We start from the raw sequence: 14,570 nt of genomic DNA on the forward strand, positions 1-14,570 counted from the left end.
ACTTAGCAGTCAAAGACGATGGAGTTCGTTACCTCGTGAACCGAATCTGGACACCGAAGTTCGGTGGTTTCCGAGACGTCATCATGAACGAAGCACACAAGACTCGATACTCCATCCACCCAGGTTCGGATAGATGTATCTGGATCTCAAAAAGTTGTACTGGTGGCCAAACATGAAAGCCGAAATTGCTACCTATGTAGGCAAGTGTTTGACTTGCGCAAAGGTCAAAGTAGAATATTAGAAACCCTCAGGACTTCTACAACAACCCGATATACCTGATTGGAAGTGGAAACGGATAACCATGGACTTCGTAACCAAGCTACCCAAGACCACGGGCGGACTTGATACCATATGGGTAGTCGTAGACAGATTGACCAAATCGGCATACTTCCTACCGATAAAAGAAACCGACAAGATGGAGAAACTGACTAGGACGTACATCAAAGAGGTTGTACGACTGCATGGCGTGCCAAAATCCATTATCTCATACAGGGATACTCGATTTACCTCGCGATTCTGGAAATCACTTCAGAAGTCCTTGGGAACTAGGTTGGACATGAGTACAGCCTATCACCCACAAACCGACGGGCAAAGTGAGAGGACCATTCAGACGCTAGAAGACATGCTTAGAGCGTGTGTGATAGACTTTGGTAAATCTTGGGATATCCACTTACCACTTTTCGAATTCTCGTACAATAACAGTTATCACACTAGCATCAAGGTTGCACCATTTGAAGCCCTCTATAGCCGCAAGTGCAGGTCACCTCTATGCTGGGCTGAAGTGGGTGACACGCAACTAGCTAAAGGACAAGTCCCTAATAGCACCCTCACTGGCCCGAAGATAATAAGGAAAACTACAGAGAAGATAGTTCAAATCCGAGAACGGTTAAAAGCTTCTAGAGACAGACAGAAAAGTTACGCGGATAACAGACGAAAGCCCTTGGAATTCCAGGTTGGGGATCGCGTGCTATTAAAGGTCTCACCCTGGAAGGGTTTAATACGTTTCGGCAAACGAGGAAAACTGAATCCTAGATAGATCGGACCATTCGAGATCCTCGCTAGGATTGGCCCAGTAGCTTACAAGCTTCGCCTACCACAGGAACTTAATAACGTACATCCTACCTTCCACGTATCGAACTTAAAGAAATGTCTATCCGACGAGACCCTCGTGATACCTCTCGACGAAATTGAAATCAACGAGAGTCTCCACTTCGTGGAAGAACCGGTAGAAATCATGGATCGAGAGATCAAAAGAACAAAGCAAAGTCGTATTCTCATTGTGAAGGTCCGCTGGAACGCAAAGCGAGGACCCGAATTCACCTGGGAACGCGAGGATCAGATGAAACAAAAGTATCCACATCTCTTCCCAAATTCTTGAAGTCACAGTCAAAAAGCTAATTTCGGGACGAAATTTCCTTCTAACGGGTGGATGATGTGACAATCGTCAAATTCCGGTCCAGTCAAAGTCAAATAAAGTCAACAAGTCAAACCCGTCAACTCTACTAACTCTTGTATACTAGGGTTCACTTTATGAAATTACTGTACTACTCACTATTTTAATAAGAAATTATCACTTGAAAAGTTTGTACTTTTAGATTTCTTGAACCCTAATCGGGGTAAGTGAGGTAGCAAAGCGATAAACACTATTACATACCCTTCGGGGGTGTGTAAGACTCTTAAACATGGCTAAACGGGGTTTGCGGACCTTGCATTTCAAAGCCAAACACCCAAAAAGGCCACAAAAAGGGATCTCTCCCAAATCTCTCCAAGTATCTCAAATCTCTCCCAAATCTCTCCAAGTATGTGAAATCTCTCCCAAATATCTCTCTGTATGAGAAATCTCTCCAAGAATGTGAAATCTCTCCCAAATCTCTCTATGTATGAGAAATCTCTCCAAGAATGTGAAATCTCTCCCAAATCTCTCTCCGTATGAGAAATCTCTCCAAGAACGTGAAATCTCTCCCAAATCTCTCTCAAAACCTCTTTTGAGTTTTGTAGTCATTTGGGGCATCCCGACACTTGACTTGGTGAAAAACCACTCGAAACAGGATCATACCTTGGAAATTAACCTTTTAGGGCTGAAGTCCCTCTATAGGGACCAAACCCTCCTTGAGCCGAAGCCCCAAGAACCAAGACCGAAGTCCCTTTCAGCAGCCGCAGCCATCGAACCTCAGCCATCGAACCGCAATGACTAAGCACTGGAACTACTGAGGACCGAGGCCGCTGTAGACCGGAGCGCTGAACCGCACCCGCAACTGAGCACCGCACCTGACCCCGCCTTCGGTCCCTCCTGACGAATCCGCCTGTTGTACCTGCTCGGACCGCAGCCTCTCCTACCTCGGATCCAATTCACCAACTAAACCACCACGGCGGATCAAGGGCTGCTAAGACCGGAACCACGCCATAACTTCGGATTTTCCATTTTCCACCCGGTTTTCGACCACAACTTCATTTTAGGCCCGTTTTTCACTATTTTTGCGTGGGATTTTCACCCGAAATCATGTTTTAACATATAAAACCCCATACTTCATGAATAATCACGTTTTTAGTGTAAATCTTATCCAAGAAGAGTGGGTGAAGTACTTGAGGTGGAGTGTTGACTTTACTTTAGTTTATGACACAAGCAACCACCCACACCCACTCCATGACCAGCCCACACCCCCCACCATACCTGGTCATTCATCGTCCTTTTCCCATCATTTCCCAACCCCATTCCTTGTCTAAGGCTGAAATCTATCCTCTCTCCTAACACTCTCTCTCATTTTCTCATTCTTCCACCAAAGATTAAACACGTTTTCTCTCTCAATTCTCTCACTAAAATTCGAGATTCGAGGGCCTTCTTCCAAGCATAGATATCTTACGCAAACATTATCACATTCGTGTTAGATCTTCGAACTTCCAAGGCATCTTCTTAGTGTTCTTGAGTAGAACACTTCTTTTCTTCAACATCCATCCACTAAGAACACACAAGGTGAGTTCATACCCCTATCTTTTCATGTTTTTCTTAAGTTTTAAGGGGGAGAATACAAGTTAAAACACCAAGAACACAACTAAACTCATTTAACAGCCTTCATCAGAAAAGTTCATCTCCATTAACGGACTGTTTTGGTCAACTTAAACATTTTAGTTTTCAAAACTGTATTAGGTGCAAATAGTTCAGGTTCATACCTTTAAAATGACTACTTGCACATCTCCATACGATTTGTCTACAAATTATGGTGATTTTTACAAAACTGTCTGTCATTTCCAGAACAAATCCGGACCCGTCTGTGATTAAGGACCTTTTCACTCAAGTTGGAGGTCACTAAAAATCATAATAAAATTTATGAACAAACTTGACTCATTTTCAAAACTCTCAGAATTTACAGATTCTGATTTGGACCTTGGATGATTTTTCTATAAATTTTCTAAGAACAGTAATAGAAATGTTAATACTAGAAAAATGCTATCAATTTCATTTGCACCTTGTAACTTGTTGAGCAAGGTGTGTATCATTATGTGAATATATGTTTTTACATTATATGTCATTGCGTCTTAGTGTATTGACATACATCAGAAAACAAATGGATTTTTACCTCCACAAGTATGGTAATTAAATTATTGTTTTAAACAAAGTTTATATCCATAGCATACAAACATTTTGATAAACTACTGTAAATATAGTTTATGTTCACTACTACCATTATTTGATAAACTATAATAGGTATAGTTTATGATACACTTACATGACAAAGTTCATTACTAAAGGTTTCATTTACACAAAGATAAAGAGTTTTCATTCACTACATGTAAATCCGTTAAAGACTAAATCGTGAGACACTCGCTTCATGTTACTTAACAAGTAATACACTTTAAGTCCTGCATTGTAACCAGAGTCTCTTGTAGGGAGAGCGTGATAGTTGTATATAGATCTATATTGGGATTGACACCCCACACCTTGCTGTTAGCTACAGTGGGACCTCGAGGTCTACGGGTGACAAATGTCATAACGTTTCCGACGCCTGAAGAACGTCGTTCCAGGCCATCTAGGTCATAGTATGGTTATAATAGCTCACAAAAAGTATTAACAACTCTTAGGATTTACGGGGATTTCATTAAATCGATCGAGTTCATGACAATTTAAACTTGCATTGTTCTACTCTAACCGTGGAAATTACGGGTACATTTTGGTCTTTGGATTTAAGGCTGCAATTCACATTTTAAGGAAAATATTGGATTTTTCTGGAACAAACATACTTGTTAAAAGGAAAGGTTTTCATCACTACATTCAAAAGCTTATGAACTCACCAACTTAATTGTTGACAATTTTTCAAAACTACTTGTATTCTCAGGAAATCAATAAACAGGTGAACGAGTACTTTTGAGGATGGGACGTTGAGGCGTCAACATTTTATTTTTGTCAACATAATGTAATTGATTTGGAAACATGTAAACTTATACAATGATGTAACTTTTTCAATTATATTTGTGTTGGTTGTGCTTACTTTGATCACTATTGCATTTGTTGTTATGATACTATACATGAAGTCCTCCACCCCCGGACGTTTCCGCCATCCTTGGTTCGGGGGTGTGACATTATCATTGATTATTTATAAAAACAAATACTAAAATATGATTATTTTAAAGAAGATGATAATTTGAGTCTTCAATTACTGCATAACATAGTATTAGCTAGTAGGAGGCTTATGAAATGGTTCATCCCATTCCTTAGTTATGATTGTAATGGAATGGAATGAACCATTCCATTCCTTCCGATATATGATTGCAAATTTAATAATGTTTTTGTTTTTCGTGTTTTTTTTTGCTATAATAGTAGGCTTATGAAAGTGCTATGGTAGCTATGTATGATGATGATACTAGTTGCCACCCCCTCTTGGATAATGAAACATCGTGTAATGATTCTAGAGGAATCAAGAAAAGAAGAATATATGGATTCAGATATGTGTCTGATCCAACGAGCTCTTTGTATGGAACATCTACTACAATAACATCATAAGAGGGTCGTTTAATTTTCTACTTTATAAATATTTCCTATCACAAAGTTGCCTATCATGGCATTATACTTACAAAGTTTCCTATCATGGAATTATACTTACAAAGTTTCATATCATGGCATTGTACTTACTAAGTTTTCTATTATGGCACTGTACATACAAAGTTTCCTATCATGGCATTTTACTTACAAAGTTTCCCATCATGGCATTGTACTCACAAAGTTTCCTATCATGATATTGTACTTTAGGTTGTCTATGAACGTGTACGAAATGAGATGCATTGGGAAATAGATGCTAAAGCTACAAAAATGGAAGCTAACCATCAACAAATGCGTGAGGAAATGGACGCCAAAGCTACAACAATAGATGCCACACAACAACAAATTGATGCAAAATATGATGGAAAATTGAAAATTATAGTTAATATGATGTTAACCTTTGGTATTTGATGTTTTTGAATATCTTGGTAACATTTGGTATTTGATGTTTTTGATTGATTTGAATAATGTTTTATATTAATGAGAACTAGGGATGCTTGGATGAACATAAAATGAAGAAAGTAGCTAAAATGTTATTTAAAGTTTTGTTTGTAAAAATTAATTTTTGATGCTTATTTTGAAGGTTAAACTTTTTTTTATTGGTACCTCTTTTGCATACTTTCGATTTCTTGCTGCTAAAATGTTCTCAACTGTTGGGAGTTTGATGTTATGTGTACAATTTTGTTTTTGGATTTTTTGAATATCCTGGTAAAACATTTACAAACTGTTTTTTGTTTTTGAATGATATTTGATGTTTTTGGTAAACTTTGATAGTTTTGGCATTGTAATGTTAATGCTTTTGGATATTTTCATAGTTTTGGCATTGTAATGTTTGGTTGTATCATTATTTTATATATTTTTTGTATAATAATTTAATGATTGTGGTATTTTTGTTTTAGAATCAAAATAGAAAAAATCATGATATTTTATGTTTGCGACGGATCAACGATGGAAAAAAAAATTATATATGAATTTTGTGACGGATTAGCGATGAAAAAAAATAATGTATAAAGTTTGGAAGGGATTAGCGACCGAAAACGAAAAAACATGACTGAATATTTGCAACGACTTCAGCGTTAGAATACAAAAACAAACGGATATTTGCGACAGAACATCGACGGAATGTTGTTAACAAATTTTGTCGCCTATGTCCTCACTAATTGTATTGAGTGACCATTTGGCGATGGAAAAACAGATTCATCGCTAAAACCCTCGCTATGTTATTAGCCTCGTTTTAATTTCCTATGGAGTGTATCTGTCGCTGATCCATCGCAAACAACAAGTAGCGACGGAATAATGACGGATTCGTCCCACTCTAAAACCCATGTTTCTAGTAGTGATATTATATTATTTACTAATTATTTAGTAAAACAAGTTTTTTATTTTAATACAGATGTTAACATACTTATATGTAGAAAAAAATATATTACAGTAAAATGATCACGAATTGTATTTTGTTGATATATAGTTTAGCAAAAAAGACTTTTAAAACAATTGCAGTAATTACATTTGATTTGTTCATTTTGTGAAGATCTATAGTTACGTCTCATAATTTCGTACAAGACCTTCATGTGGTACAGGCAATATGGTTAGAATAGTAGTATTTCTTGGACCTTTCTCTAGTGGTTGCGAAGAGGCAATGCCGCTATAATTCCCACCTGTGACGATCTTTTGACATGTTTCAACTAAGGAGTTCCTGCAAGTTGGACAAGATGAATGTGAACTCAGCCATTTATCGATGCAACGCACATGATATCCATGGTTGCACTTGGGCAGGATTTTTACTAGCTCTCCTGTAGAAAAATCACCCAAGCATATCACACATTCCTTGTCCAATCCTGCTAGCTTCAGTCCTTCCCAATAGCTGACTGTTGGGAAAGTCTTTAATGCTTTCTTCTTGATTCCAGTGTTGGCTTTAACTAAAGTACTTTCCTGGCTACCGCTGCTTTCTGATCTAAATAAGCCCGTGCATCTTAATACGCACCTGATGATCGAGTTCAACGCTAGTGAACAAACCAGAGCACATAGCAGCACCGACAGCACCATCACCACATTCGCATCAAAGTTGTTATGTTCTGTATGTGGGCTTGACGGTGATGGAGCTGTCACAGCAGCCGCTGGTTGTTGGTATGAGTACGTGTCAAGTAGAAGTTTTCTTGAAATAAAATGCTTCATTTCATTCTCCAAAAGCTCAGTAGATAGTCTTGACATGTAATTAAGTGGTTTGTGAGTAATGATCAAGGTTTGTTTAGATGAGAATTCCATGTATGACTAACATTTAGGTATATATAGAGGGGTGATTAGAGAAGGGTCCCGCTTAGTGTATTTTAATAATAAAGAAAGAGAGTATATAGTATAGGATTTGAGCCACCATCTGGGATTTTATCTATTGTCTTTGTAATAAATATAATCTCCAAAAAAAAGAGGATATTAGTATAGTATGTGAGCCACCATGTGGGATTTATCTATTGTCTTTGTAATTTATATGATCTCCACCATTTAGATCTTCCACTAAGGTATGTGTAAATGTGTAATTATTTAATAAATGGTTTCTCTATTAATATGGGTCCGACGCAATTTCTGCAAGCCAAATAAAGCCATGTGACTATGTGTGATGCCGTTGAAAATAAAATAAAAAATTAATGCTATGTGTGGCGCTTTTCTCCGTCGCCAGTCAGTTCTTATTTTTTACCATTGAAGTATGGTTGATGCTTCGCTAACTTATTTGATAAGCACCGTTTTCTCCTGTTTCATGAAACGTTTTTAATTTAATAATTGAATGAATACATATGTTTAATTAAGGAGAACCTCAAATTATGTGAGAACCTATAAACCTCTCATAGACGTAGATTACAATTCATATGTGGCTGTAATTTAGCTGATATATTAGCTGTGTAAAGTATAGGGGTTTAGGGTGTGGTGCAGACAGTTAATACGGTTTAGGTTGCAGTTTATGATGTTCAGAGAGTTGTTTAAATTTACAAACTTTTGTATGTAATACATCATAATCCTTTTTAAGGTATTTTTAAATTTATTGAAGTTACAATACATACATTATAATCTTGGTTGCCAAAACCTGCGATCGGCCAAACTTTTGCAATGAGTTCAACGGTATCTACTTCAGTTTTTATGAGATAATTTCCCTCATTGTCACTTAGTAATCTGTTGCATGTATTGTTATTTATAGATCATATAATTTACACTCCTCATAATTATAGTGTAGCTCGTGCCACTCTAACTTTCATGTCAATAAAAATATAATTAATTTTTATGTTATTTTTTGTCTAAAGATTTGTTAATGTCTTTTAGATCTTATTTATTGTTATCGTGTCTTTTAATATCCAACTTTTACATTTTATCTCATTCGAACTTGATAGAAAGAAAATTATATTGTAGCTCCACTCTAACTTTCATGTCAATAAAAATGTAATTAATTTTTATTTTATTTTTTTGTCTAAAGAGCAATTTGTTAATGTCTTTTAGATCCTATTTATTGTTATCGTGTCTTTTAATATCCAACTTTTACTTTTTATCTCATTCGAACTTGCTAGAAAGAAATCTTGTGTCTGGTTTCTGAAAGATGCAGCCCTCATAATATGGATTGGGCTTGGAAAAAATTGCCCAGTAGTCCTCTTGAGATCTCGGAGTTGGAATCTCTAAAGGAAATCGTCGAGTCTTACTCGTTTTCTGATGGGAGTGATTCCTGGAAATCCAAGCTTTCGGCTGATGGATCCTTCTATGTGCATGATTTTAGATCTCTAATTGACTCCAAGTAGACTACTCTGATGTGCAACCCGACGAAATGGATTCAGTTGGTGCCGCTTAAGGTCATGGTGTTCGTTTGGCGTGCTTGCATTGACCGTATTCCCTCTGCAGGTGCGCTTTCTCGAAGGGGTATTAGGCTCCCGTCCACCTCCTGTCAATTTTGCGTTTCAGTGATTGATGAGGCTGACCATTTTCTCACCAGGTGTCGCTTCGCCAAAGTCGTTTTGGGTTGGATCTTCAACTAGTGCAACCTGCCCTTTCAACAATTCGATTGAGTTGGAGGGCTCATCTTGTATGCGACATCTTGGGTGAATTGCCCTAAAAAAACATAAGATCTTGCTTGCTATTTTTCATGGGTACCTTTGGTGTATTTGCTGGACTAGAAATGATATAGTCATAAATAAGACTCGCATTTTTTATGGGTACCTTTGGTGCATTTCTCTTTATAAGGAGGATATAATTCTCTCAAGGGTGTTTAGTTGAATTAAAAATAGAGGGAGTTTTGAGAATTTTAATTGTGTAAATTGGTGTTGTTACCCTTTAAACATTTTGTAATGTGTTTGTTTTTTTTCCATGCCTTGACACTTGATAGGCAAAGGTTTTAATAATATTTCCGCCGGTTCCAAAAAAAAACATAGTTTATAAAATGTACACCTTAGAAATATGTATTATTTTTACTAATAATATAATATTAAAAGATATTTTTAATATATAATATTAAATTTTCGTGCCATGCGGATCTCCATCGTACTTGTAATGTTCAAGACGATATCGAGCTTGGATGGGATATGGCTACTCTTAGACGTATCCCTAGGGGAGGTATTGAGCAGTCTCAATGGGAGACGTTCTTGATATTGATGCAGGCTATGCATCTTACTTTAATACCATATAGGCTGGGGTGGACTTTAGATACTACTGATATTTTTTCAGTTTCTTCAGCACGTATTTTTCTAGATAGTGGGTTGATTACCTCGCACCGTATGGTTACTAGATTGAATAATTGGGTTCCTATTAAACTCAATACTCATTTGGACGATGTAGCTTCGAAGTATCCCTACAAGGGAGAGACTTTCTTCGAGAGGTATTATGGTGGCGTCAATTATGTGCCCGGTTTTTTCTTGTGCAATGGAGACCATTGAGCATCTTTTTGCAGGATGTCCAGAGTTGATTGATATTTGGAGTCGTATTGTTATCTGGTGCGTCAGTGTGCAGTCTATACTCTCTTGGTATGATGTTGTCAAGTTGAGGAGGGGTCAACGAAAGGTTTTTTATGCAGTCATATTGACTACGATTTGGAGTATTTGGAATTTCAGAAATCTTGTCATCTTTGGAACGGCTATCCCAAAAAGGTCTTTTTTTTATTTGACGATGTAGTAGATAAAGTTTTCTTTTGGATTTATAATAGATGTAGCAAATCTAAGATAGCTTCGACTGTTTGGCTTAACCCATCTTTAGCTTCTATTTTGATGTAATTGTTTTTTTTTAGCATCTTGTTAGGTTAATAAAATTATGCCATTCCAAAAAAAAAAAAACACTTTCCATGCACTGCGGTTTGAATCAAAAGTTTGTCACTATACACCATAAAATCGCAATGCATTATATGGTTAATTAAATTTCAAACCGTACCAGAAAGTTATAAATCCCATTATACGTTGTGAGCAGTTTATGCAATTTAATGAACATCCTATCGCAAAGGGTACATCTTTAATATTATAAATTGAAATAAAGGACCCTGTCATTAAGGAGATACGATTAGCTGATTAATTCGTAATCATATAACAAGATCATAGTACATTATAAAGTGTTATGAAACATCTTATAATTTTTTCAAGCGTAATAAGAATTTTATGCAATTATGTAACTAAAATTTGCATTCCCGATGTCTTTCTTTTTTTTCGTACGAATGTGTTTCTCATTTTGATCATAAAAAGTTTTTCCTTAATTTCATATGTTTTTCTCATTGCTTTTAAATGTTCCCTTAACAAGTGTAAATCTATCAAAAGAATATCGATAAATCATAACATACTGATTATGAATCTAATATCGACGGTAGAAATCCTTGCGATAACTGACAAACCTTAGTTTGCTAACTGACAAACCTTGTTTGCTAACAGATGACTGACAAACCTTAGTTTGCTAACAGATGAAATGAGAAATCCTGTGCACGAGATAATACGAAGTATTGTGAATATAATGAAATGTAAGTACATTGCACAAAAAATTGTGGAGTATTCAAAAAAAGACTTAGTAACAGAGGAAAGTGTTTAACATTATATACCAAAATATCAAGTCCAGAGACAAGAAACCACAGCTACCACAACCACCATGTTGAGTTCCTTGAGAACATTTGCATAGGCGTATTGGAGGTCCAGAAATGTAATGATCGACCAAACATCACTGTTACCTAGAATTCTGAAGTATGACGAGCATGGTAAAGATCAACTCGAATTCTTAGATATGGTCCCTAAACCTGCATAACACTTTGGAATAGAGCCCATAGTAATTAGTAGACTAACTGATAACGTGAACACCAACATAGTCTACCTTGATGGTGGGAGTGCAACATACATTCTATGTATGTATGTATGTGTATATATATATATATATATATATATATATATATATATATATATATATATATATATATATATATATATGGTAAAGATCAACTCGAATTCTTAGATATGGTCCCTAAACCTGCATAACACTTTGGAATAGAGCCCATAGTAATTAGTAGACTAACTGATAACGTGAACACCAACATAGTCTACCTTGATGGTGGGAGTGCAACATACATTCTATGTATGTATGTATATATATATATATATATATATATATATATATATATATATATATATATATATATATATATGTATATATATATATATATATATATATACACACGCACACATATGTTCCAAAAAGTATCATGATCGTGGAAAGATTGATTACGTAGTCCTAGAGGCTCGTTGAAGGGGTTTCTGGTCATAGAATATGGCTAATCGGAGAAATCTTACGACCATTCACATTGACATATCTCATCAGCAAAGTAACTAAACATGTTACAGTTGACTTCACTATAGTCCGAGCGTCATCTGAGTAAAATATTTTTGTACGAAAAGTAGGGATACATCAACTTGTAGCAAAAGCACACACCATCCTCGGCTTGTGAAAGTTCTACACCAAACATTTTGTGGCAACAATTGTTACTTCCCCATGGACCCTAAAATCTTACCACCAAATTATGTTGTCTGCTAAGATTGTTTCTAGCAAGAAATAACCTCGAGAACGTATACAAAAAGAACAAGAAGTAATTAACATCAATAGCTTCAAAGCAAAAGATTGTGTTGGAAGCATCAATTTTGAATTTAAATAAACATCTAAATAGGAAACATGTAATCACACACATATCAAGTGCAAATAACGAGTCCATAATCATCGATCCTATATGTCTCCCTATGAGCCATCAAGGAGAGACAAGACATGCTATGGAAAATTAGAGACTCTTCAAATCCTCCAATTGATCAGCCACCAACTCTTCATGCTAGCTCGAACACCATAGAACTTCAAACTCCTATGTTCTTTACTTGATCATCGGTCTTCATCAAATTATGATTTTCTATTCTATTTTACAAAATTCCTAAGAGAACTTTTACATTTAAAAGAAATATTACAAATTACAAAAGGAAAATTAATGAAGTTCACAAAGACGAAAATTTTGACAAAAAACATGCAAAACATAGATCAAGTCGAGGCACGGTGTATCGGATCCATACATTTAAAATAAACGATTATTTGAACTTGGATTACAACTTTTAGCCTAAATTAATAATCATAAAGTTGAATGCAAGTAGACTAATATTGCATGGATTAATGAAACTGAATCTAATGCCTAAGTTAATAAAGCACATTCAGATCTATAAAACGAAAAACAAAAAACGAATATGTTAAGAGCATGTAAGTGCTACATCGAGAAAGGTACACATCGCGTCCTCTAAACAGTTACATTTTTGGAGTCTCGTCGTGAACACAACACATCCAGAGAGGAATGTGGTGCGTCTAACAGATCAAATTATGTATGGAAAATGTCATTGCAGCTCATTATAGTTATGTATATGAATCGATTTCGTCACTAAAGTATTTTTAGCACACTATGTCATTAAAGTTACAACTTATCTGTCTATTAAGTCACTTTCGTTAGTTTTAACTTATCCTCGTTAAACCAGTTATTATATCCTGTTTGGGGAAATGAACCACATTGGTTTTGCGAGATTAAAATTTTTATTAAAATAAAGGAGAAAAAACCCCATCTTTTCATCATAATTTAATATCGGGGAAATGAAACAAATCCCAATAAAGTTTCTAGGGTCGGTACATTTAGTCCCAAAAGTATTTATGTTGCTTTATAGGGGCATAAGGTGGGTTGTGACCTGCCGTTTTAGTCCCTTTAACCTAAATCTTCTCGTAGAAATGTCACATGTACATATTTGACCGGATCAACGCTTACGTGGAGACAATATCATAAAACACTTTTAAGGGAATAATCTCCATGAATTGGAAAAATCGGTGCGAAATCTTTTCATCGATACCCTCCACCACCACGACGAAACCCCTTTCCGATTTATTTTTAACAACATCACTTTGACCCTTATTCATTGTTTAGAAGGTGTCAGGGACTCAGGGTGTTAGGTTAGTATCCGAATCGGCTACTTTGAACTCTTGTCTTTTTAAGTACAATAATATCCTTATGAGTTAAGATTGATTCTTTTTTTAATCTTAAAATCAGACTATGTACATGGTGATTCGATTTATGCAAATGCTGCTTCCTCCTGTAAATTGTACTGGCTATGCGTTTTGGGTTTAGTCTACTCGTTATTTTTTATTTTAAGACTTCAATATGATGATTGATTTACTTTTATTTTCTTTCTATGTTTCTAGTCATGTTTCTTTTTCATCGTTTACTTTTAAGAGAAAAAGATAGGTATGAAAACTCTTATGTTGTCAATTAATTGTTTGTTATTAACTAATGTATGAAAACTCTTATGTTGTCAATTAATTGTTGGTGATTAATTAATGTATTTGCTCCAAAACTCTTTATTGAAAATTATGAAAAATACATTAGTCACACACACTACATGAGAGAGAAAAATGATGAAGTAATATTAGTTCTTATCCATTCGGTCGAGTGGGGGATTCAATCTTAACTGATAAGTTAGTATTTCAAATGTTTGTTCTTTTTGGAAAAATTATAGTTTCTATTTTTTAATGACATTTTCGATTTCTTTATGTATGTAATAATTGTGATGTTAGTTTCCTAGTTACTTAAATAATTACTCTAATGTTATTTACTTACAAAAAACTATTATAAAAATGAACAATTTATCAATATTATAATGCGTTGAAGTTTTTAAACATACAAATTCATTGTCGTGTGCTATAATTTCATGTTGTATATATCTTGGAGATCATTTGATATATTTTGCTACTTTGTATTTTGAGACAATACAAGATATATAGCTCGTTTATCATCACAATCATAATCAAGTTGGTCATTATTTGTATCTCATTTGATCATTTGATGCTTATGGTAAATAAAATGTCTTTGAAACATATTTCATCACCAGATTGACAAAATAGCTCATCTTTGTTGGTAGTTGAATAGAAAAAATGTTTCGCCTATTTATAGACATTTTCAAAACCTTTTTATAAGGTTTCCATTATTTATAGACATTTTGTCTGTAATTGCAGTCATTCACATACATAAGCCTATTTA

General features: G+C 35.2%; 1 pseudogene; it reads right to left on the bottom strand.

Annotated features, from left to right (window-relative positions):
* Window positions 1-6,469: 6,469 nt before the first annotated feature.
* LOC145168957 (RING-H2 finger protein ATL78 pseudogene) lies at window positions 6,470-7,273 on the bottom strand (annotated as a pseudogene).
* Window positions 7,274-14,570: the final 7,297 nt, after the last annotated feature.

The sequence above is a fragment of the Lactuca virosa genome, chromosome 4 (assembly GCF_052849685.1).
Source record: "Lactuca virosa cultivar CGN04683 chromosome 4, Lactuca_virosa_CGN04683_v6, whole genome shotgun sequence".
NCBI classification, from domain to species: Eukaryota; Viridiplantae; Streptophyta; class Magnoliopsida; order Asterales; family Asteraceae; genus Lactuca; species Lactuca virosa.